The sequence below is a fragment of the Sapajus apella genome, unplaced genomic scaffold (genome assembly GCF_009761245.1).
Source record: "Sapajus apella isolate SASKATOON/1434 unplaced genomic scaffold, GSC_monkey_1.0 scaffold85, whole genome shotgun sequence".
In the NCBI taxonomy this organism is placed as follows: domain Eukaryota; kingdom Metazoa; phylum Chordata; class Mammalia; order Primates; family Cebidae; genus Sapajus; species Sapajus apella.
The window spans coordinates 8,602,377-8,627,993 of NW_022437025.1; the positions used below are offsets into that span (position 1 = coordinate 8,602,377).

General features: G+C 45.9%; 1 protein-coding gene and 1 long non-coding RNA gene across 4 annotated transcripts in view; one reads left to right on the forward strand and one right to left on the reverse strand.

Moving 5' to 3' along the window:
* The window catches only part of SLC2A9 (solute carrier family 2 member 9), a 229,987-nt gene that overhangs the window by 30,585 nt on the left and 173,785 nt on the right, over positions 1-25,617 (reverse strand). The window lies entirely within an intron of this gene.
* LOC116534079 lies at positions 458-24,002 on the forward strand. The gene is made up of 4 exons (XR_004261577.1): positions 458-468; positions 2,728-2,734; positions 23,135-23,139; positions 23,847-24,002. It is a non-coding gene; the product is annotated as an uncharacterized LOC116534079 (long non-coding RNA).

A 25,617-nucleotide genomic window follows, 5' to 3' on the forward strand; every position in this document is an offset into this window, starting at 1 on the left:
CTTCTTTGCTATCTTGAGTATACTATTCTGGATCGCCCCAGCAGCAGACCCTGAGAAGCAGTTTTTGTGCCAGTTGATCCCAGGAAACGCAGGTTAGAGTGTGAGGAAGTGAAGGAGGTGAATAAGGGGTATGTTATCAGCAATGCACCACCACAGGCAACCACACCATTATCTAACTGGGACCCTTGGGAAACTGTGAAAAACATACCTCAGAGTTACCCAATCTGGGGGGCAAGAGGGCTGGGTTATTTATCCACCATGTCCCCGTCAGTCACTCCTTAAATACTGCGCTTTGGGCAGTGATTTTGACCTGCCACAGTGTGGGCTGAGAAGACTGGGGAAGTCCTCAGGCCAAAGGCCTCATATGGGAGCAGTTGTAGGTCTGTCTAGGAACCACAAAAGGGTGTGGACGAGGGGATTTGGGGGAAGGTAACTGGAATCTTTGCTACTGCCATTTATTCCTTAAGGGTTTTAACTTCTCAGTGACTGTTGCAATAATCATGTAGCCATTACTAATAACAGCAGTGAAGAAAATCTTTATACCTTAGACACCTAAGAACTAGTTTCAGGAGTTGAGGTATAATATTAGGGTTAAGGACGTGGGGTGGAGGTCTCACACTCTAATTAGGAGCGTGGAGTGGGGGTCTTACCCTAAAGTTAGGGGCCTGGGGTGAGGATCTAACACCACAGTTAGGGGCCTGGGTAGGGCCTGATACTATAGTTTGGAGCATGCTGCTTGGATCAGACCTGGGTTAGAGTCTTGGCTCTGCCACTTGCAGACTCTGTGTGACCTTGGGCACATTAGTTCATCTTTCTGGCTTGAATTTCCTCTTCTGTAAAGCAGGGACAATGGAACTGATTTCACACGATCATGGCAAAGCTCAAAGGACCGAATGCAGATAACACACATTGAATTGTGTCTGAGGTCTGATGAACACTCAATAGCTTTTCATGGTTATTATTATTCTTCAGGAGAAATGTGTTCTACGAGAACATTAATCCTGTGATCTGAGTAAGCTTCCTGGCTCCTGGAGCCCATGGACACTGAGCCACACTGGTTGACTGTTTTCCTGAGCGAGTGGCTTGCCCGCCAATTTGCTTTGGCAGAAAAAATCTTCCCCGGGAACATATAGTTGCTCTTGCCTTAGTAGCACATACACTGTAGAGAAGGAAACCAGGTTTGAATCCATGCATTTGAGGCATGGAAACCTAGGATATTCCCTAGGACTCTAGGAAAACTAACAAACAAACAAACAAACAAACAAACAAAAAAATCAACTCTCGTTTTACAGATTAGGAAAATGAGGCCCATAGAGGGAAATACATTTGCTCAAGGTCATAAAACTTGATGGAAGAGCCACATTTAGTAAAAAGAAAATAAAGTCCCTCTGACTTCTTTCTTTATAGAATATCAAGAGGTGATATGGATTGAGGTGCATGTCCCTCAACTTGAAGTTATTTTATTCCCCTCTTTCCTTCTCCCCAGCTCTTTCCCTCCCCATCTCATTTTCCTCCCTTCTTGCCACAAAAATAGAAAATATGTGCTGATTAATCGTGTATTCTATGTGAAAAATTGCCAAGTAATTTAAAAATTCTGTATATATTCTAAAAATATTCCTTATAATTTTGATGTTATCTACTTCATTAATAATGTATTTATTTCATTATATAATGCCATTATTTTTCCTTCAGAAATGTTTAAAAGCAAAGAAATATTTTTCCACCTTGTTGGCAAATTTCAAATAGCTCTATTTAGTTATGTTCAAGTGAAAAGGAATTGAATTATGCACATTCTTCATATAAAAACTACTTTTTGAAAATTGCCTTTTCCTCCAAATCTCTATTCTGTGAATCTGTGCTCCAGCTCGGCTGGTCTCACAACCAAGCTTGTGGCAACAGCACCCCTGGTGTCTATCATGAGGAACTATCTGACAACTTTCTCCAGAGATAAACCTGATATAAATTCCCATTATTTACCTACTAGGTATCTGACCACATGTGTCTATGGTTCTTAGTTTTCTCATCTATAAAATGAAGCTAACAATAGTTCCTTAGCTTTGTTTTGTGCATTAAATGAGATGTGCTTAGCAAAGTGCACCTGCAGTATTTCTCCAAAGCCAGCTTTGTCATTTCTGCTTTCAGCAATCTTTCCTATATATTATTTTTAGGTCCTTTCTCCCTCCTGTCTATTTTCAAACTCTTGACCATGTACCCTAGAAAAAGTTCAATTTTAATTTCATTTTCGAATATAGAAAATAAAGGGCAACTGCCTAAACTTTTCCTTAATTCATATTTATTAGAATTCTTCCAATGGAACCACTATCATCAATTTCTTGCCCTTGAAATTGCCTAGAAAGTCCCTTAAAAATTTCCATAAGTGTGTCTATATGTCACTTAATCCTTTAAATATATTTTCTAGGCCCTTGAAAATGCCTAGAAACCCTCTTAAAATTTCCATAAGTGTATTCATATGCCACTTAATCTTTTGAATATATTTTCTTTTAAGCATTTAAAAATGCTTTTCTTTCATTGAAATATAATCATTTTGTAAACTCTTCATGGGCATTCTGCTTTGTTTATGTCAATAGACTTAATCTCATTAATCCATTTCCATTAACATTTACATATCAAGTCCTGTGCTAGGTATTTGCAGAATCTACCAGTTGCTGTAAGAATTATCTTAGGAGGCAGTTATTCTAACTCCATTTAACTGGTGAGGAAGTTAAGACCCAGAGTAGAGAGTGACTTGCTCAAGGTGGCACAAGCCAGAGATGATAGACTTGGCCTCGAAACCAAGAGATCCGGATTCAGGTAAGAGACTCCTCTGCCCTTTATCTAGGAGAGACATTTGAGAAAGTGCAAATGCACAGGTTCCCAAACAGATTTCTTTTATGACAACAGCCAAGATGTATCAGCAATCAGAACTCATGCCTGCAGCCTGTTGGGGGATCTGGGACCAGAGTGCATGCAGGAAGCTCCTCCCCTGAGAGGATGTATCCGAGGTCTGTCCTCTCATTTCTGAGAGGAGCTTAGATGCCTACCTCCTCAGGCATGTGCTTCCTAGGTAGGGAAGCAGGGAAGGCCACTGAGCAACCAGGAATGAGGAGGTGTGGCAGATGCTCCCTGGGGCTCCTTACAGAGCCGTGACTCGCCCTGACTCTCAGTGGGTACCTCTGGCTCTGCTGACCACCAGGTGGGAGGTGTTGGGAACCTTCCTTAGACCTCAGGTTCCTTGCCTATAATCTCACTTAATGAGCTGTTTAAAATCTCAGTAAAGTCAAAACCTTGAGAGTGCTTACTTGGCACATGGGAAATTATTACACGTGGAGGTGGCCAGGCCAGTGTCAAGAGCACTGGTATTAACTCCCACCTGAGTATCCAAGAGAAAGCTCAATTTTAATTTCATTTTTTAAATCACTAAATTATCACATGCTCATCATTTTTGGTGGATTTGTGAAGAAAACAAATTTGTATGAGACCATTTATCATTTCTTTCTAGAACTCTGGATTTATAATTTACATTGTTACAGAATACATTTAAATCTGCCTTAATAAAGGCAAGAGGCAAGGAAGGAAATTCAAACTCACTAAGCACCTTCTGTGTCCAGGCACCATACATATTGCTCAGCAGTCTTTAAATAGTTCTCATTGCATAATAACTTTCAAGGTGGAGGCTTGAGGGGCTAGGTGACTTTCCAAAGGAATCACAAATGGCTGGAGGTGTAGCCTGTGTCTGATCCAAGCTCATGCCTTTTCCTCGATGTCACATGGCAGGGCCGTTTCCTATTCTTTCCAGGACGTAAAGGAAGGGAGTGGGCAGGAGCTGGTTTTGTTTGATGGTCTTTGAAGATCTGCCACCATTAGATTGACGAGACAGCCCAAGGTCCCTGCAGTAATACTTGTTTGCAGAAATCTGGCCCTGGGGCTCATGATTTGCATTTTGGTAAACAGAGCATTTCAAAGCATATGGCTCCCAGATGCAACGATGTAATACAGAGAAATAAGCCATGGCCGAGCACTTCACCCCTACCCCTCCACCTCTAGCTAGTGGTTTCATCCCTCAAGCCATTCAGGAGAGCAAGGAGGGACTTGTGGCATGGGGGAAAGGGCCCCAGTCCTTGCTTTGATACTAACTGTAATATGCAGGGCCTATTACTTTTTCCCGTTTTCTCATCTGTAAAATGAATGCACTGATCCAACAGAATGATAGATATGAACATAGATGCTAATTAGTATTGTATTATCATTACTACACCATTATTATTATTATCATTATTGAAAGATCTGCCTCAGTGTGGCTCCCCTCTGTTGAGAACACACTCAATATGTTAATCCATGTAACAGCCAATGTGATCATTTGAAATAGAATTGAGATGAAGTCTGTCCTCTGATGCAAACTCTCCAAGAGTTTCCCATTGCACTTGGAATCCAGCTGCTAAACTGTCCAAGCTCTGTGGCCATGCGGTTTGCTCCCTTCCCACTCTCTGACTTTGTTTTCCTTCACTTTGACCCTGTTGATTCCATTCCAGTCACACGTGCCTCCTTGTTCTTTCTAGAATTGCTCAGTCTTCACACTCAGGTCAGTGACAACCTGAGAACTGGGGAAGGGAGATGGGGCTGAGACCTGGGATCCCAGGCCAAATGGCACATCCGTAAATAAGGGGACAATGCTGTCATTACTCATCCTAAGGCAGGAGCCGTGAGGAAGGGAGTGGCAGCCAGCACCTTAGACATACTGCACAGCCAGGTGTGTGGGCTGCATCTAACTCGCTTCATGTATGGTGTCTCCTTTAATCCTCACAGCACCTGGTAAACTGATGCCCGAGGGTGGGAACAGGCCAGCACCCCTCTACTGGTTGTATGGAGGATTCAAAGCACGGTGGGTGGACTCAGAGCCCACAGTCCTCCCCACTTCATGTTGCCTCTCTGGGAAAATCATGTTTTGTTCTTTGCACATTCATTTTTGGAGCCTAGAATCCTCTGAATGCTGGTCACACTGCTCCTAATATGGGGAGAACAGTCGTCCTCCAAGAACTTTTTGTCAGCATGAATCTTGCCTTTCCCCAGTTAACAGAAAAACAGTGGCCAGTGTGTGAATGCAATGGGCACTTTTCCATCCCAGCAGTTTATTTTTGACACCTCAGAGAAGTGAATCCTTGTCATGTAACTACATCTCATTTGCAAAAGTACAAATTAAAACAGTTAATGCGGATTCCCTCAGCTTCCACAAGAGCTTGGGAATTAAAGCTGCTAAAGAAGAAAGACAGTGGAAGGTTTTTCCTTCAAGGCCTGGTTCCGCCTCCCAACCCAGCCTGCACTCTCTGCAGCCACGTGGGTTTCTCATGTTGGCCAAGGCCACTGGAATGCCTCCCTTTCTTTCTCAACTAACTCTTTAGTTTCTTGTTAAAGGAGATAACGCAGGTAAAGTACTTAATTCCATGTTTGTATCACAATAAATACTCCATAAATAGTACTATTTACTGAGTATTGGTATTTACTGTAGTACTATTTATTGTAGTATTGGTGATGATGATGATGATGAAAAAGATGATAATGATGATTACTTTGACATTAGAAATGGAAGAGAAAGGGGGGAACAGGGAAGACTTCTGTAGAGATAGAGGGGCGGCTATTGCTGAGCCATAAGCCCCTTACCTTTGCCCCCCCATGGGGAGCACAAGGGAGCCCCACTCAATCCAAGCCTGGGTGAGAGGGGACTCACGCAGTACCCCTGAGAGCTGAGGACACCGTGGATTGAGGTCTGACTGCCTGGGAGAGGGATGTGCTCATGAGCAACTGCTTAAAAGGATGGAGGGGCTGAAATAACTGTCCTGAGATCTGACGGACCGTCCCCCTACGCGGGGGAGATCTGACGGACCGTCCCCCTACGCGGAGGAGATCTGACGGGCCGACCCCCTACGCGGGGGAGATCTGACGGACCGTCCCCCTACGCGGGGGAGATCTGACGGACCGTCCCCCTACGCGGGGGAGATCTGACGGACCGTCCCCCTACGCGGGGGAGATCTGACGGGCCGACCCCCTACGCGGGGGAGATCTGACTGGCCGTCCCCCTACGCGGGGGAGATCTGACGGACTGTCCCCCTATGCAGGGGACTAAACATTAAGCTTCTGCATGCTGATCCCATTCTGTGAACCAGTGGAGTGTATTCACACATGCAACTCACACAGTTGCCTCCCCTACCTGAGGCCCTGGACACACTCAGTTGTGGGCCTCTGAGAACATGCCTCGCACAGTCACACCTTGGTGATTTTGCCCGTGCTGACTTCTCCACCAGGCACGTCTGTCCCCTCTGTCAGCCTTGGAGCTGAAAGATCCCCAAGCAGTGGGTTTGTGCCTGACCCGGGATAGTCCCATGCCCTCTTCTGTTGTCCTCCAAGCCCTCTGCTATGTTCCTGCTGGAGAAAGTGGTCTGTTCTGTTGGGCATTAGTCAAGTTCCGCCTGTCTCCCTAACCAGAGCGCCACTCATCTCTGATGGGGCCATGCCCAGAGCAGGGGCTTGGGCGTGTTCTAACCTCAGAACTGCCTGGCCCTGCAGTCTAGTGCCTTCGCTAGTCGGCTGTGGCAGGGCAGGCAGCTGTTCCTGTAAACTCCCTTAGGCACAGGGCCCATCATGTAATTAGAAGCCAGGTGACCTGATAGTAATCAACTCCTGCTTGGCTAGAAAGCTCTTGACTTTAAAGCATCCAGCTAAAGCATCCAAGGCTTCTTCCCCAGAATTGTTTACTACCCTGATGGGGAAATGCTATCCACCATTTATTTCAATTGGGTACCTGCACCTTCATAAAAGTGCAAGAACTAAACAAAGCCCCTAGTGTCCTCCGCACCCCGGTTGTCATCTGTTGAGGAGCTCATATGTAGGGAATATGAGAAGTCAATTGTCTATGGAGCTGAAAGCCAGCTCAGAGCTCTCCCCTGTCACCCCAGAAACCCTCACACTTGTGGGATTAACTGAGCACTTCATAAACCAAGAGCAGAACTTCTCTCTAGTAATTTTGTGACTAATGCTGCAGATTTTGGAAAGGAATGTTTATTTTGTTTCAAGTTTAAACATTGAGATAACTAAGTCAGCTCATATTTGCAACACATTTTGAGTAGCAGTGAGGTTCCCAGGGAGAGGACAGCTCCGCGTCTGCAGGAACACCCCCAAAGGCATGGGTTCTCATTTCCTCTGGTCAAAGTTGCTGACATATAAAGGGGAAACATATAAAGGAAAACATTCCTTCATCAAAGAAGTTATTCCCTGCTCAGTCAGGCTCCCTGATGGTTTTTATTTTAGTATTTATTTAATCCACAAGTGAAGACAATGCAAGCGGCCAACTAAATTCTACTTATTGACAGAGCCTATTAGCAATAATGATCTTATTTGACTCTCACACTAATCCATCAGAGAGAAACACTGTAAATCGGGATCTGGATTTTTCCACAGAGAAAACAGAGCTGAGAAGTGGATGGAACTGGGGAGCTGTCTCCAGCCTCAGGGCTCAGCATCAACCTCCGTCTCCACCCAGCTTCCAGAGTCAACTCTCACGTGCAAACCTGGTCAGTCCATGCCTCCTGCTTAAAACCCAGCAGTAGCTTCCCACTGGCCTCAGGACAGCTCTACACATTAAGGCCTTCTGTGTTCTAACTTCTGCCTACCTTTGCACTTTCACCGGCTGCTGGTCCCTGTTCCGGGTATACTGTCAGCCTCCTACCTCTGGCCCTGGGCTCCTGGGCTCCTCCTTCCTCTGACAATGCCCCCTCCTCACATTTGCCAAGTGAAATCCTCCCCCCTTACCTTGCGAGACCGCAGCCACCATTTCCCCCTCTGGGGCTCATCTGACACAGCAGGCAGATGGGAAGGCTTGGCCCTCGTTATCACTCTTACTTGATTTCACACCAATCTTTCTCCCAAGGGTCTGGTGGCTGTCTCCCGCTCATCTCTGTAGCTTTGACCTAGCACGGTGACTGGCGAACAGTAAGTAGGTGTCCAATAAATTAGGATCTGACTTGAATGAACTGTTTTTGGTAGAGGAGGCCAAAGTGTTTACAAAAGCATCGGAGAAAACAGATGGGCAGTGGGCTGAGTGGCGGCCCACAAATGCACATCCATGTCCTGATCCCTGGAGTGTGCAAATGTTACCTAAATGGCAAAAATGTGATCAAGCTAGTGATGTTAAGAGAAGGAGGATATCTTTGATGATTAGCCTGGGTCCTAAATGCATTCACATGTGTCCTTATAAGAGTGAGGTAGAAGGAGTTTTGGGACACACACAGAGGGGAAGGCCTGTGAAGGTGGAGACAGAGGCTGGAGTGATGCGGCCATAAGCCAAGGAGTACTGGCAGCCATCAGAGGCCAGGGAGGTGCGTGGAAGGGACTCCCCTCAGAGCCTCTGGAAGGGCACTGCTTCCCTACTGAAGCCTCGATCTCTGGGAGAGCACATTGCTGTCATTTGTGGAACTCTGTCACAGCAGCCACAGGAAATGGCTGCAGCCTGACAGAGGACTGTGTTCTCACCATCTCAGCAGTTGCAAGGTATAATTAAGTGACAAATTCCTCTGCTAGACTCCCAGGGATTGCCCAAGTGACAGTGAAGAGGACAACAGCTGCTGACAGAAACCACGAGAAAAGACCTATGAGCCTGGCAGGTGTCACTGATTTCAGGGACTGCAGAGCCAATTCTGAGGTTTTCTACATTTCTGTTGAAAATCCTAGCTTATGCACCGAAACTTTGAAGAGCTCAAAGTCTTTCTCAGAACAGCATTTGCCTGGACTGCTTCTGAGGGGAGAGGTTTTCTGGAGGGTTTTGGCAAAAACATCATAAGGAGCACTGCCACGTTTTCAGGCAAGTTTCAGGCGATAAGCTTGCTAATTAACTCCGCTACAGGCTGTGGGTAAGTGCTAAGTAGCAAAACTGAACATGTGAAAATGCAAGGGAGAATGGCTGGAGAAAGGAGACTCTGAGTTGGGCAGACAGACAGTCAAATCCTGGCTGGGCCACCTACACTATGTACCATGAGATGTGACCGAGGCAGGGCTCCCTGGACCTGCGGTGTCCTCAAGGGGATAGGAGGGTCTCGTTGCAGAGATTAGGGTGAGTGTGGCAAACTATCTAGCACTGACCAGGTGCTTAACTTAGGAATATTTTTTGGGGAGTGCGTGGGGTCTTGCTCTGTCACCCAGGCTGTAGAATACTGGTGCAATTTCTTAGCTCACTGGGACCTTGAATTCCTGGACTCAAGAGATCTTCCTACCTTGGCCTCCCAAAGCATCAGAATTGCAGGTGCAAGCCACTGTACCTGGCCAGGAATATAATATTATTAAATTTAAAAGTTCCCAATCTTCTTGAGAAAGCAGAAAGTGCACCATAATTTTGGCAGGCAGCTTGCCCACCCACCATTGTCAGGCATTAAGTGTCGGATGGCAGAAATCACTCATTTCCACTGCCCTCGTGCCCAGCATCTACAGCTGTGTGGGGGATTAGGAAATACTTTCCTGCCAACTTAGTGGCTATATTAGCTTTCTAGGGCCGCTGTCATAAATCATCACAAACATGGAGACTTAAGAGAACAGAAATGTATTCTGTCATTGTTCTGGAGGCAGAAGTCTAAAATGAAGGTATCGACATGGTTGGGCCCTCTGCAGTCTCTGAGGAAGAAACCATCTGTGTTCTCTCCTGACTTCTGGTGCTGCTGGCAATCCTTGGTGTTCCTTGATTCTAGATGCATCATTCGCTCAATCTCTGCCTCCACCTTCGTGTGCCCTTCTCCTCTCTGTGTCTTCTCCTTGTCTTATCTGGACGCCAGTCATTGAATTAAGTGTCTGCCCTAAATCCAGGATGGTTTCATCCTGAGATCCTTAACTAAGTACAGCTGCAGGGCCACATTCTGAGGTTCCGAGAGAATGTGAACCTTTGGGGGAATACTACTCAACCCACTACAGTAGCTAAGAGGACAAACTCTGTCACCCCACCCACTTTGAGGGCACCTGCCCCGTATAACCCGTAAGAGTTATGACCTCTCAGGGACTCAGCCCTTCGTGTGCAAAGTGGGAATAAGATGGTCTGTCTCCTCGGCTGCCATGAGGACTGAATGAGGTGGATTGCACAGCCACAGGGTTGGTAGATCTGGCCGCCAATTCTGGAGGCTTATGTGCTCAGGAAAGTGGCTTGGGCTGGGATGGCAGCTGAGGAATGAGGTCCCTCCTCATCCAGGGACCAGGATAGAGGATGTTTCCCAAGGGAAGGGGGTTCTGAAGTGCAGCCATATAGTTAGAGAACCCTTAATCTGGGTCATCCACTCATTTCACTGATGGGGAAACTGAGGCCAGAGAGGGCCACGGACTTGCCCAAGTTACTATAAATTCTGGGAAAGTCACAGCAAGATTCCAAGAACATCCCAGACCCTCTCTCCTGAGCCCTACAGTCTCTCCGTGAGTTGGGGCAGGGTGCAGTGGGGTGTGGTGTCTCTGAGTCCTGACCAGGAATGAGGGCTCAGAGATGCCACAAATGACAGTCACATTGTCAGCTCAAGGTCAATTCATCAAAAAGCAAAGATTGGTAAATGCATTTTTGTATATGTGCTGCTGAAGCGAGCACTGGTAAATGCATTTTTGAATAAAAATACGTTAACAAAAGAAGGCCTGCGAATGTGCAGGTATCCCTCACTATCTGAACCTTTGCTATCTGGGCCCTTGTTTTCCAAACAAAGGAATGAAATAAATTAGATAATTGTGTTAATATATCGCTTGCTATCCAAATCCTATTTCCTGTTGTATGTATAAATTTCTGGAACAGAATGGATTTGGAAAGGGAAAGATATATATATATATTCTTATTGTGAATAAAAGTGTTTTATGCCACTTGGCTGAGCCTTTTCTCTGTTTACTAATCTCCAGCTATAACAACAGGGAACTGAAGCAGAGGGAACAAAGAAAAACATTCTACAGAATTCACTATGTAGACATAGTGAATAACTTAGGAACTGGTCAAAGCTGTCAGACCTATTCCATTCTATGCACAAGAGTGTACATTCTTCATAAATAGTTATAAGAGATAAGGTAAATCCAGCAAATTGTGTTTCTCTTTGATTTGACTTTCAGTAATGTGACCATTCAGTGCATTGACGTTTGATGAATTAACTTCCATTAAGTTGCTGCGTTTTCTTCACCGCTATTAGCTGGAGAGGCGGACCCTTGGAAATGACCATCATATGTTGAGACTGCCAGAATGGTCAAGGTCTTCCACATTCCCCCGTGGCATTCCTGTACCACGCGATTTGTGTGCTTATTGAACATTCCTCAAAATATCCCGGTTTGAGAGTGCCACATGTTCCCAGTGGGGACCCTGGCTCATGACTGTTATTGAAGGTAAGATCCCCAAGGGCAGAGACCATGTGTGTGTGTGTGCGCGCGTGTGCATGCGCATGTGAATGTGTTTGTTTGTGTGTTTGCTTTTCCATTGCATCTCCAGGCCTAGAAGGAGGCCCACTTTCTAGCAGGTACTCAGTGATTATTTGTGGAATGGGGTAAGTGAGGGAAAGCCCATAATTGTCATCTCTTCTATTCTGGAGTTACTACCTCTGGGCACTTGTAGAAGCCACAGTTCTTTGCAGCCCTTTCCCTGGCAGGTAAAGTCTTTCTCCATCCCTTGATTCTGGGCTGGCTTTGTGACTTGCTTTGGCTGATAGAATGCAGCAGAGATGGTGGGGAGTTCCAAGCCCAGGCCTCAGGCAGTTTTGCACACTTCCCCTTCTTCTCTTGCAACTTTGCTACCATCATATAAACGAACCTGGTCTAGCCTGTGGGATAGTGATGGACATGGGTCAAGCCACCCTTCTCAATGCCAGACCAGTGAGTAAGGCCACCTTGGACTAGCTGGTGCCCAGATGACCTGCCAGCTGGATGTAGACAGGAGGAAATCATCTAGCAGGGATCAACAAAGCCTGGGTCAGAAGAGCAAAACTGCCACATTGACGCAGTCTTGGGAGCAATAATAACTGGTTGTTGTTTAAGCCACGAGGCTTGGGGGCTGTTTGCTACACAGTGATAGCTAACTGATAAAAAGTCCTTAGTGATCTTCCCGAATTCACTGTTACCAAGCCTCTCCCGTATTCCACATTTTACCTCTGATTTATTCCCTCTGCAGACCTTTTAAACAATAGTCTGACAATGCCATGTCCCAGCTCAAAACTCTTTGGTGGCCGCCCACTTCTACAAGGACAAAGTCTAGTGATATCAGCCTGTGAGGCCCACGGCGATCTGGCCATCACTTTCCCCGTATCCTCATGTCCCCTAGGCCCCTTTACTCCAGAGCTTCTCTCCAGTTATACATGTGTCCTAGGCTTCCATTAGCACGCCCCCTCTCTGATGTCTGTCCTCTACTCAGATGTTCCTCCTTTTCCCTTTAGCTGGCCACCTCCAGGGCCACTTCTAACCCAAATGGCACTTTTGCTAATTTAAAAAAATGTACCCCCTTCTGAAATAAAATATTTTACAAGTTAGTGCATTACTGAATAAACAGAAAAATCACACCCTGTGGCCTGGCACAACCTTGCCAGGGAAGTTCTCCAGATGCCCTATCTGATAGCCGCAGCCCTGTGGATGTGTACCCCCAAAGCTGTCTGTTTGCCCCACCCATGAGCCAGCATACACCTAGGCTCTGTGCTCTTCCCACAAAGTGGAATGCCCGTGCCAGTTTTGGAACTGTGCAGAGGATGAGAATCAGGCCTCTGAGAGTGGGCTAGAAAGGAAGCTCAGAGGACACCTGGAGAATGGAGTGCACATGTCTGTATGTGCACGTGTGTGCACCAGTGTATGTGGACAGCATGTATTTCCAGCTGTGTGCATGACTGTTTTGCTCGTGGGTTGATGTAAGAGACAATGCAGCCCTGTTGTGTCAGAACCTGGCTGAGAGACCTCACATCTCCACATCGGCACCCACGTTCTCAGATATTAGTGTCTATCTAAGAGGCGATGCTGTTTTAGAAATGGCTTCTTGTGCAGTGCACACCTTGAGAACCCATACTTGGTGGCTCTGCTTGCTCTGACTCAATATTTAGAAGTCAGTCTAAGTTGTACCTCCTCTAGGTAATCTGATGCCCATTTGCCCAGACACACATCTCCTCTGTGCTCCCTTAGTGCCTGGGACCTGCCTTAGCTTAGTTGCCTATTGTAGACCTTAAGAACTCAGGCTCTGGAATCAAACTGATAGGAAGTGAAATTCTGGTTCATTGCTGTGTGATCCAGGTAAAGCTCTTAACCTCTCTGAGTCTCAACTTCCTCTACCCACCTCCCCTTCTTCCCGCAGTGACAGAGCCAATAACTACCTCTTCATCTTTACTTGGAAGCTGAACTCCAAGCTCATGGTTGGGACCTTTCTTATTCCTCTTTGTGCTCCCAGGGCTGAAGGACTAATTACAGTGTCATTGACTTAACCTCCATTGGCACTGGGCATTGCCCTATAAAAGGACATCAGAGTGTGGGGGCTGACATGGGGCACCCAAGAAAGCTATCGGCAAGAGCACATCACATGGCTGAATTTGCCTGTTTGGTTCTTTGAATCTCAAAATAGTTTTTGATAAAAGTGGAAATGAATTTCTACCATGCATTGTCGATAGGAGTGAGAAGTGATTCCTGGGAGGTGGCAAGAAATCTTAAATATCACAATGGTTTGTGGAGCTGCAAAAGCTTAGTCCGACCTAATGAAATCTTACTTCTTAGTGTATTCTTTTGTTAGGAAGACATTTAACTATAATTAGTTGACCCCACAGGTGGTGGTGGCAGCTTCCCATTGTTTTTTGTCCCAGAGTTCGTTGGCCTCCATCTCTCCCTGGTTCCCTTACCCTGCCCACAGGGCTATAAACAGTCCATTCATGCACTGCTTTTTTTTTTTTTAAATTTATTTTATTGCATTTTAGGTTTTGGGGTACATGTGAAGAACATGCAAGATTGTTGCATAGGTACACACATGGCAGTGTGATTTGCTGTCTTCCTCCTCATCACCTATATCTGGCATTTCTCCCCATGCTCTCTCCCCAACTCCCCACTGATGCTCCCCTATTTCCCACCAAAAGACCCAAGTGTGTAGTGCTCCCCTTCCTGTGTCCATGTGTTCTCATTGTTCAACACCCACCTATGAGTGAGAACATGTGGTGTTTGATCTTCTGCTCTTGTGTCAGTTTGCTGAGAATGATGCTTTCCAGGTTCATCCATGTCCCTACAAAGGACCCAAACTCATCGTTTTTGATGGCTGCATAATATTCCATGGTGTATATATGCCACATTTTCCCTGTCCAGTCTATCATCGATGGACATTTGGATTGGTTCCATGTCTTTGCTATTGTAAACAGTGCTGCAATGAACATTCATGTGCACATGTCCTTATAATAGAATGATTTATAATCCTTTGGATATATACCCAGTAATGGGATTGCTGGGTCAAACGGAATTTCTATTTCTAGGTCTTCGTGAAAATGGCCATGCTGCCCAAAATAATTTACAGATTCAATGCTATCCCCATCAAGCTACCAATGACCTTCTTCACAGAACTGGAAAAAAACACCCTAAAATTCATATGGAACCAAAAGAGAGCCCGCATAGCCAAGTCAATTCTAAGCAAAAAGAACAAAGCAGGAGGCATCATATTACCGGACTTCAAACTATACTATAAGGCTACAGTAATCAAAACAGCATGGTACTGGTACCAAAACAGAGATATAGACCAATGGAACAGAACAGAGGCCTCGGAGGCAACACAACATATCTACAATCATCCGATCTTTGGCAAACCTGACAAAAACAAGCAATGGGGAAAGGATTCCCTGTTTAATAAATGGTGTTGGGAAAACCGGCTAGCTATGTGCAGAAAGCAGAAACTGGACCCCTTCCCAACACCTTACACTAAAATTAACTCCAGATGGATTAAAGACTTAAACATAAGACCTAACACTATAAAAACCCTAGAAGAAAATCTAGGCAAAACCATTCAGGACATAGGTGTAGGCAAGGACTTCATGACCAAAACACCAAAAGCATTGGCAGCAACTGCTTTTCAAATCCTGGCGGTGCTTGCCTGTAATCTCAGCACTTTGGGAGGCCAAGGTGAGAGGGTAACTTGAGCCCAGGAATTCCAGACCAGCTTGGGAAACACAGCAAAACTCTATCTCTACAAAAAAAATTTAAAAATTAACCAGGCATGGTGGCATGCACTTGTCCCAGCTACTCGGGAGGATAGACTGAGTCCAGGAGGTAGAGGCTGCAGTGAGTCATGATCTCACCATTGCACTTCAGCCTGGGTGACAAAGTGAGACCCTGCCTCTAAAAACAAACAAAAAAAACCCTCCTGACTTTATCTCCTGATTCCTGCTGGACCTTGATGAAATTTCACATTTGTATAACAGTTTAGAGTTCACAGGGTAGTTTCACATAGCTCGTCTCGTAAGTCCCTTCCCTAAAAGCCTGTGAGGTCATGGGTGTGAAGTCTGGGTCTTTGTTTCTAGACTGGGACTGGTCCCAATGCTGGAGTTAAATCTCACCTTCTGTATAAATTCATTTTAGAGAGGATTGATGTGTTCTGAACAATGGCTGCTATTTATTTTTAAGTCTAGGTTTGTGAGACATTTCTATTTAATTTTCATTAAACAATTTTTCAAAAATTGTGACTATATACCAATTTGGTGTCATATGTCTCTTAAATTACACCTCTAGTTATTTTAATATATATCTATTTATTTCTTCTATCCAATACTTTCTGCTTGGACAGGAAAGTTAGAAAGTAATTTGTCATTCTTCTTTGCACACAATTTCCCTTTTTTTTTTTTTTGTTGAGACAGAGTCTCCCTCTGTTGCCCAGGCTGGAGTGCAGTGGTATGATCTTGGCTCTCTGCAACCTCTGCCTCCCGGATTTAAGTGATTCTCCTGCCTCCGCCTCCAGAGTAGCTGGGATTACAGGTGCGCGCCACCACCCCCGGCTAATTTTGGTATTTTTAGTAGAGATGGGGTTTCACTGTGTTGATCAGGCTGGTCTCAAACTCCCGACCTTGTGATCCACCCATCTCGGCCTCCCAAAGAGCTGGGATTACAGGCTTGAGCCGCCTGTGAGCTACTGCGTCCAGCCTATGATTTCCTAACTTCTGAGGGGAAAGGAATCATCTGATTTGACTCCCCCTGAAGTTCTGGGATACTTAATGCAATTGAGGGGAGGCCAAGGTCATGGGTAGGGTTCTTTCTTTAATTTATTATTGGTTCGTTCACTTGTTTATTCACTCAACAAGCAAGAAGGTGCCCATACCTGCCTAAGCACCGCATGCTAGGCAGCTGAGACCCTGCTGTCTGCTAGCCGAACTCCCTCTCGGGGCAGTGCAGGCTGGTGCACAGAGCCCTCCCACCCAATTTGGGGTGGCGCCTGCCCCCCTGGCATGAGATTCAGAGGCAGACATAGCTAGGGTTGAGTCTGGGCTCCACCTTATCACCTTTGAGATCATGGGTTCAACCTTGCAGGCGTGCGAGAATTGAAAGGGATCAGGTAGGAACAATGTTTGGATGAATACCAGGCATTTGACACACAAGAGTTCCTTCCTTTTCCCCTCTCCTGCCTCCTGTAAATCCAGGAAACAGTACTTATTCATCCCCAGGTCTGACTTTTCTGTGGGCTCCTCCAGGGTAGGAGGAGTGAAAGGACTGAGTTTAAGGACTCAGTTAAAGGACTGAGTCCTTTAACTTGTCAGGCAGGGCCGGGATGTTTCATGCTTCCTTCTTTCCAGATGTTGCAGGTGCAGGCCTGCCCTTGAGATAATGTTGCACAAGAGCGTGGCGGCTTTGACTCTTTATGTCATCTGATGCCCCTCCCATATTCCTGTGCCGAGCTCGTCTCCTGGGTCTGCTGGACACAGCCTTCACCCCTCTGGATCTCACCAGGCTTCTGTTGGGGGACACCTGCTCTGTGCAATCCTAAGAGCCTGGCTGGGACTCTCAACCTCATCTGCAGGAAGATATCCCCCTTGGGGTCAGCTGGGGCCAGCAGCCAATGCAGTTGAGAGCACCAGCCCCCTTCCTCCTTCACCCCCCAGGGGCCCTCTGTGGCCAGCTACATAAGAGCTCCACGGTGCCAGGCCAGAGATGAGGTGAGAATGTCTGTAGTGGTCCTTCTCACCTGGTCCCTGTCCTCTCCTCTTCCTCTGTGGGTGTAGAGACACTGTCTTGTTCATCCTCTTACCTCCAGCTCCCAGCCCAGGGCGGGCACTGTGACATGATACATATATAGATTTAAAACGGCAATATATATATTTGATTTTTGTCCCTAGTTTCTGGCCCGGAATTCCTAAAAGCTTTGGGATTTCTGGAGTAACAGCAGTGGCTTTTGTCATTTATAATGAACTCCTAATGTGGTGACTCAGGTGGCCATTACATGGTTTCAAGGCAGCACTGGCCACGCTTGGAGGGTTGAACCTTCAGCTCTAAGGAATCCAGCCTCCAAGGAAGGGAGAGGGGCTGCAGGGTGAGTCCAGTCACCAATGGCCAATGGTGGAATCCATCATGCCTATATAATGGAGCCTCCATTAAAACCCCTAAATGACGGGGTTGGGGAGCTCCCCAGTTGGTAAACACATTGAAGTGCTGGGAGGGTGGTGTACCCAGAGAGGGCATGAAAGCTCCGTGCCCCCAGTGTACCCCCCATATCTTCTCTATGCCTCTTTTCCACTTGGCTATTTCTGAGCTGTAGCCTCTATAATAAAGCTGTAATTGTAAGTAGAGCACTTTCCTGAGTTCTGAGAGTCATGCTAGCAAATTATCAAACCTGAGGGTAGCCTTGGGAACCCCTGAATTTGTAGTCAGCAGGGTGGAAATGCCAGCTCCCGGGGACTCTAGTTTCGGCTGGTGTCTGAAGTGAGGGGCAGTCTTGTGGGACTGAACCCTTTACCTTGTAGGGTCTGTGTTCACTCTGCGTAGGCAGTGTCACAATTGAGTTGAATTGTTGGACACCCAGTTGTTGGTGGAGACAAATCGGAGAGGTGGTGTAGAAAAATGACATGTATTTGGTGTCAAAATACACACACACATTTGGCGTGAGGTGTGGTGGTAGAAAACACCACATATCACACAGTAGAAACTCAATGAGTATGTTTTGAATGAATCCATGAAAAAGACAATCATGTATTGAGTGCTGACCTGTTGTCAGGCTGTGTGTTTGGAGACAGGTGATAGAAACAAGGTTCTTGTCTTTGAAGCAGTCCCTGACATTAGGAGAACTGGTCAACCATGGCCATTGTAATAGGGGTGGTGGGGATACACTAGGAGTTAATCCAGGGGCTGTGGGAGCCCAGAGGGGCTGTCTATTTCTAAGAAAGCCTCAAGATGCAGTATGAGCTGACTTTTTAAAGATGAGAAGCCATACCTCAAATGGATGAAAATGGGTGGTGTTGCAAGTGGAAATAGCACATGCAAAGGCTGGGACCATGAAGCATGGGTGGGGGTAGGGGGCAGCTGCCTGTGACTCCAGATGGCTGCAGTGCAGGGAGAATGTGGGGTAGACAGGGAGGGGCAGGCAGGGCACGCAGAGCTGACCATGTAGGTCCCTTCAAATGTTAGTACGCCCCTTCGGTCTTTCCAGGTGAAATAAACGTGATAAACAGAGGAGTCCTTTTTCCAAGCAAGGCATGCACTGAGTAAGGCATCTTCCATCAGGACCGCTCTACCCTCTGGGGTTCTCAGACCCTAATTTGCACCTTGACAATGGCAGCGGCCTTGCCTGTCCAGCTTGTTTGCCTCTGTCCATCCTGCTTAAACACAAACTCCCCATAGACGACTTAACTTGGTGCCGGGCGCAGAATCAGGGCATCGTAAGATCTTTTAAACTGGAATTGACACATTTGGGCAATGATCTTCTTTTCTTATAAGGTGAAGCTCTTTTAATTTGCCTCATTCATTAGACTTCTCTGCCACTGCCTTGGGGTTATGCAAACCAATAAAATACGCTGCAGGAAACTGCCTGTCTTGTTTTCTTTCTTTCCTGTCACCTAATTTCAACTCCTTGTCAAGTCTTCTCACATTGAGCTGTTCCTCACAGAAACTGCCTCAGGCGGCCTCCTGGCCCTTTCCTGGGAGATCCATCCTCTTCTTTAATCATGGAGAGCAGGCCAGCGAGTCTCCCCACCATTCAGCTCTCAGCATCTTCTGCGACACTTTCCCTGGGTGGCTCCTCTGGGGACTTGCTCTTCCCTGTTCACTTCAGAAGGTGCCAGATGATCTCACAGTCTAAGTGGCAGCTTTCTTTAGACTGTTAAGTTCCCGTTGGCCTTAAACTGTATGCTGTCAATGTGAGTTTAAATGAAGCTTCTAAGCCCTGATCAATCTTGTGACTAAAGTCATTGCTAGCCAGCGAGGCCCAGCTGCTGGGTCAACACAGGGTGCTGAAGGTGGATTGGGGAAGCGGAGGGCAGGGGCTGACAGGTGATCTGGGATTGGGAGGTGCAGGTGGCCTTCCCTCCAGGGAGTCCCAAAGACCCTGATGGGGAACCCAGCATTGAAAGCCTGGAAATGTAGCGTGTTCTACCGTCAAAAGAAAACCACATATGCAAACACTTGGAACAGAGTCAGGATCATTGCAAAAAGGCTTGGGAGGGCTTGGGAATTAAACAGAGAAGGCAAAGCTTTGTGGTTTTGGTTAGTAAAGAACTTCAGGCAGATCTGTGGATGAGTCCAATCTGTCTTATTCGTATAAATGGGTGGGGAGGAAGGCCAGCCTTTTCACTTGGATACAATGCCAACATTTACTGTTTCTTCTGGGAAGATAGCTGTTATGAAAAAAGATAGCTCGAGAAGCACTAAGTCATTCCATGAAATGTACAGCTTTCTTGCCCTCATGACCTACGCTTATCATAGTGGCAATGCCCACGGGACCCTTTGCAGCGGTGGCACTGTCCCAGATAACTGCCGTGGGCTGGCTGCTCCAGGCCCCTTGCTGGTGTCTCTGCCTGTCTCATTGCAGATCTGCCTTGTGAAGTTCATGTACACGATTCCCCAACAGATCTCTAGGGAGTTCCACAAAGCTGCAAATCCTTAGTGCAACATCCAAGACCCTCTGAGTTCTGTTTCTAGCTTATCTCCTGACTCTTCTCTGTGTCTCGCCCTGCACTCTGGGCAGTGGTTCTTGACGGGCACTTAGCTGTCATTGGACGAGGACGGAATATCAGTGTTTGCTGTGGTTTTCTTTTTCAGCCTCCAGGTGATGGTAATATATTCAGCCAGTTTTTAAAAACTGCTCCAGCCCAGTGGTTCTTAAACTTGGCTGCAACTTGGAATCATGCAATGTTAGAAAATGCCAAGCCTGGGCCCTACCCCTCTAAGACGGTGGCTTCGTTGGCCTTCAGTGTAGCCTGAGCACCAGTGCTTTAAAAGCTTCCCAGGTGACTGAGCAATGTTTGAGCACCCCTGTTCTGGCCCTGGTGGTTTATTTATTTAAGGTTCCTTTGACATGAACTTCTTTCTATACTCCGGCAGTGGCTGCTTTCACTGCCTGGAAATTCCTCCTTCCCTACCACACAAGCTAGCTCACTCTCCCAAGTTCCAAATTTCAGAGCTAAGGAATTATAGCAGGGGTTGACAAATTTTCAAAATAATAAGTTAGAAAGAAAATTTATTAGGCTTTTAGGCCTCATGTGGTCCCTGGCATGCATCCTTTCTTTCCCCCTTTTAAAATGCAAAAGCCATTCTTTTCTGATGGATCATACAAAATAGGCCAGGGACCAAATCTGACCTATAGACTATTGAATTGCCTGTTTTGTGAGGCAGTGAGTTCCCTGTTAATAGATGCAATCAAGCCATGGCTGAAGGAATTCCTGGCAGGGAGACCATGACTAGGACTTCAGCTTCTGATAAATGACTCAACTAGAAAATCGTCATGGTCTTTCTCAAACTTGGGATGCCTTAGTTCTAATTCACCTGAGCCCTTGGAATGTTTCCTCATCTGCCAGATGATCTCCCTCCAGCTCTGAAGTCATTCTCACGTTGTGTTCTGCCTTAGTTCATTGTAGAGGTCTGCATGTGTCAGCACAGACTTCATTTCAACACTGAGTGCTATGATTTAGGTGTCTTTGAACTTAAGAGACAAAGACCAAAGATTGTTCTTGGCCTCTGCATTGAGATAATACCCGAAGCATGAAAGGCTGGAATTATGAAAATCAACATGCTTTTAATTCATCCTCAGCCAAGCTGATCTGACTACTAGATACAAATGACAAAATGATTTCTTTCCATGTAAACACAAACAGGACTGATTTATGATGATCCAGAGTAACCCCGGCCAGGACCGGTGGCTCACACCTGTAATCCCAGCACTTTGGGAGGCTGAGGCAGGCAGATCACGAGCCAGGAGATTGAGATCATTCTGACCAATATGGTGAAACCCTGTCTCTACTAAAATACAAAAAATAAATTAGCTGGACATGGTGGCAAACACCTGTAGTCCCAGCTACTTGGGACATGGTGGCAAACACCTGTAGTCCCAGCTACTAAGGTAGGAGAATTGCTTAAACCCAGGAGGCAGAGGTTGCAGTGAGCCAAGATCATGCTACTGTACTCCAGCCTGGTGTCAGAGCAAGACTCCATCTCAAAAAAAAAAAAAAAAAAAAAAAAGTAACCCCATCCTGAGAAGATAAAAACAGACGACTTCTCCTCTTATCCTCAATTCTCTTTAGGCCATTTCTCCTTGCAATAGTTTTTAACCTTCCAAGTAAATTTCAAAATTAATCTTTAGCAAATAGCTAAGGTTCTAGAACAAGATGGTGAAGATTTAAATCCAGTATTTGCCTCTTAGCTATGTGATTTGGGAAAAATTATTTGATCAATCTAAACTTTGTTTTTTTCATCTATAAAATGGGAAAAATGTTAGTTTGGGAAGGAAGGATTTAGCAGCTGATCTATAAACCATCTTTTATCCTCTAGGACAGACAGACAGAAACCAGGGAAATAAATGGCCTCATCTATTCTCCACATAAACTTCCCGCACCAACCTCACTAGAGTGTTTATTAGCAGAACGATAAGGGAGAGTCCTTATATACGCAAGGCTTTCAGTGAGCTATACCTGGTCTACTTAGATTGGGAGGTATAGCTATGGGGCTAGCTTGCTGGAAAATGTCAGTGTCAGCTGAAAAAATTAACTGCCTATAAAATGCAGAAAATAGCTTCTTTCATGGAGGTGATGCATGCATGTCCTTTTTAGAGCTCTCATATGTTAAATCTGGACTACTCTGCATTGTAATATGGCAAAGAAGAATGGGGAGATGGCTTCACACACACACACACACACACACACACACACACGTACACACACATACACACACGTAGACACACACATAGACATACACACACATACACATACACACACACAGATTTGAAAATCTGACTGTGTTGTCTTATATTCACCCACTATTTTTGTGAAAATTAAAGCACTTAGAACAGGACCTGGAATAGAGTAAGTGCTCAATGAAGTTATTATCAGAGACTGGATTTGGGGACAGATGTGAATGTGCTACGGAGAGTCAAGGGTAGTGCCTAGAGGTAGATTCTTATGCTTTGTTGTAGAATGAAAAGAGCACAGATTTTTAATACTTGGGTTCAAATCCTAGTTCCAACACTTACTGGCTGTTTCTTATCAGGGGAGCCCCTAACCCCTCTGGACTTCAGTTTACTCATTTGTAGATGAGAGTGGTAATCCTAATTTGCAATTCCATCTTGCACAGCAGGGGTGATATATGTAAGGCAGCTGGCGCAGTGTCTAAGTGAAAGTCGATGCTGAAGAAAGGCCAGTGCCTGAATGCCACGATGAGTGGAAACTGAGTGAGTGTGGTAAGGACCGGGCGAAGAACAGGACCAAGCCTGGGAAGCCCTAAGCCACTGCTTCTGGGTTTAACTGATCACTTTAAGGATGCCCTGTGGGTTCAGCACCTCCCAGTCCACACATTAAAGCTTAGTGCCTATCTGGCCCCTTCTATGTGAGTCATGATTAAACCACGTATGAATACATCCTGATAACCTTCTAAATCTCAGGCCAGGACTGGGCACTTTGGGGGAAGCTGGTGTTAAAGTGCCAACTCTGCATCCAGGGCTGGCCATGGAACGTGTTCTCACCACTAGAATATGTGTGGAGGAGAGGGTGTTACTTGGTCAGGGCTCTTAAAAAGATTTCTGCACAGTCTCTTCTTTCTGCCTACTGGATGCAGTAGACCAGAGACCCTCGAGGCTGGCAGAGCCACAACCCAGAAGGAAACTGGGTGCATGTGCTCATCTACCTGGGACACTAGCCATGGGTGGTTCTGTGAGCAAGAATGAATTTCTATTGTGTGAAGCCTCTGTCATTCAGAGACATACTTGTTAGGCAGCTAGCATTATACTGACTAATACATTCTGTTAAAGTGACTCAGAATTCAGAATGCACATGTGAATCATTCAAGGTACCTGCTCAGGAACATGTTATTTTAAAAAAAATTTTTTTAAACATGTTTTAAAGAGATGGGCTTTTTCTCCGGCACCCTGGCTGGAGTGCAATGGTGCCATCATAGCTCACTGTAGCCTAAAATTTCTGGGCTCAGGTGAGCCTCCCACCTCGGTCTCCTGAGTAGCTGAGATTACAGGTACATGCCACCACTACACCTGGCTAGAAACCTTTTTTTTTAATTACTGAAGTTTGAAGATACAAAACCATCTTTTGGGGGATTGGTGATTATGAAGCCGTTGGCCATCTGTGTAACAGTGCATTTGTTTAATGGAGGAAAGCGTGGGAGAATGTATGTGATAGCAGACAAACCCTTCAGTTTTGACTTTAAAGTTTTAAAAATCTGGTTCTCAGAAATACCATCTGACCCAGCAATCCCATTACTGGGTATATACCCAAAGAAATAGAAATCGTTCTATTATACAGACACACGCATATGTTCATTGCAGCACTATTCACAATAGCAAAGACATGGAATCAACCCAAATGCCCGTCAATGACAGACTGGATAAAGAAAATGTGCTATATGTATATCATAGAATACTACGCAGCCGTAAGAAGGAACAAGATCATGTCCTTTGCAGGGACATGGATGGAGCTGGAAGCCATTATCCTCATCAAACTAATGCAGGAACAGAAAACCAAACACCGCATGATCTCACTCATAAGTGGAAGCTGAATAATGAGAATGCATGGACACAGGAAGGGGAACAATACACACTGGGGCCTGTCTGGGTGGGGTGGATGGAGGGAGAGCGTCAGGAAGAATAGCTAATGCATGCTGGGCTTAATACCTTAACTGCTGTCGATAGGTACAGCAAACCATCATGGCAGATGTTTACCTCTGTAACAAACCTGTGAGTTTCACACATGTATCCTGGAACTTAAAAAAGAAATGTGTATCTCATTTAAAAAAATCTGGTTCTTTTTTATCTTCCCCCTGCTATCCTCTCCCTCCTTTATCGAGCAGGTGCTCGATAAAGGCTTGAAAAATTGATCTGAATGAAATTAAACCTTATTTTTGTTCTTTCTCTAAAAAGAATCCTGGTATTAGCTTGACTAATCCTTTTGCTCTGTACAATTGGCTAATGCTATCTTTATATTTTTGATACCATTAAGCCCCCACTGCCTCTTCCTTAGAGCTCAGGGATACTGCAGGACAACGGGTCTTTTGTTTCCACTTCTCTCTTCCAAGGCTTTGTTTTGAAAAACCCTGCTGCCAGGGCAGGCTCCAGTGTTACAGTGCTCACAGAAGCACACATCTTCCCTTCCAGCCCTCTGCCCAGTTATTTCATTCCCTCTCCAACAAGCACTCATGGAGCCTTTACTGTGTCTTCAGCACAGTTTAGGCTATCAGGATAAGATCATGAACAACATACCAGGTCCTTTCATGGAGCTTATTTCTAGCCTGGAGGAGACACACATTAAAGACAGACTGCAGCTCACAGGCCACATGCAGCCCACCGCCCGCTTTTGTAAATAAAGCTATATTGGAACACAGCCATGCAGTCCATTCGTTTACTCATTACTGATGGCTGTGTCTGCACTACCATGGCAGAGGTGAGTACTTGTGATAGAGAATGCATGGCCTGTGAAGCAAAAGTATTTATACCTGGCCCTTTACAGAAAAATAGCTTCCCATGTCTGCATTAAACAAATGAGTATGCAGGAAACAGATGTGCCCCTGAGAACAATGCTATGATGGGTGATGAGACAGAGAGTAGGTGTGCATGTGTACGTGTGTATATGGTACACGTGTGTGTGCTGGTTTTAGAATAAGTGGCCAGGAGAGGCCTCACTGAGCAGCTGACATCTCAGAGGGGACTTCCACACCAGAGGCAAGCCCTCTGGGAGCGGAGACTGTCTCTGTCTGGTTTGCTCACCCGTGTCTCGAGATTAGCGTAGGCCACAGGCTGGACACCTCCAGAGCAGTGATGTGAAGATGTGGATGTGAGCTGTGATGCAGACTCCCTGGAGAACCAAACACATGTACTCCTTGTGGCCACTGTCAACTCCGACGTGTGCTGTGTGTTCATCCTGCCCATTTGCTGCCCTGCCTGGGAGGTGCCTTCTTTTTCCTGTAGTTGTTCTGACCACCCTCATTGCACCGTGTGTGTGTGTGTGT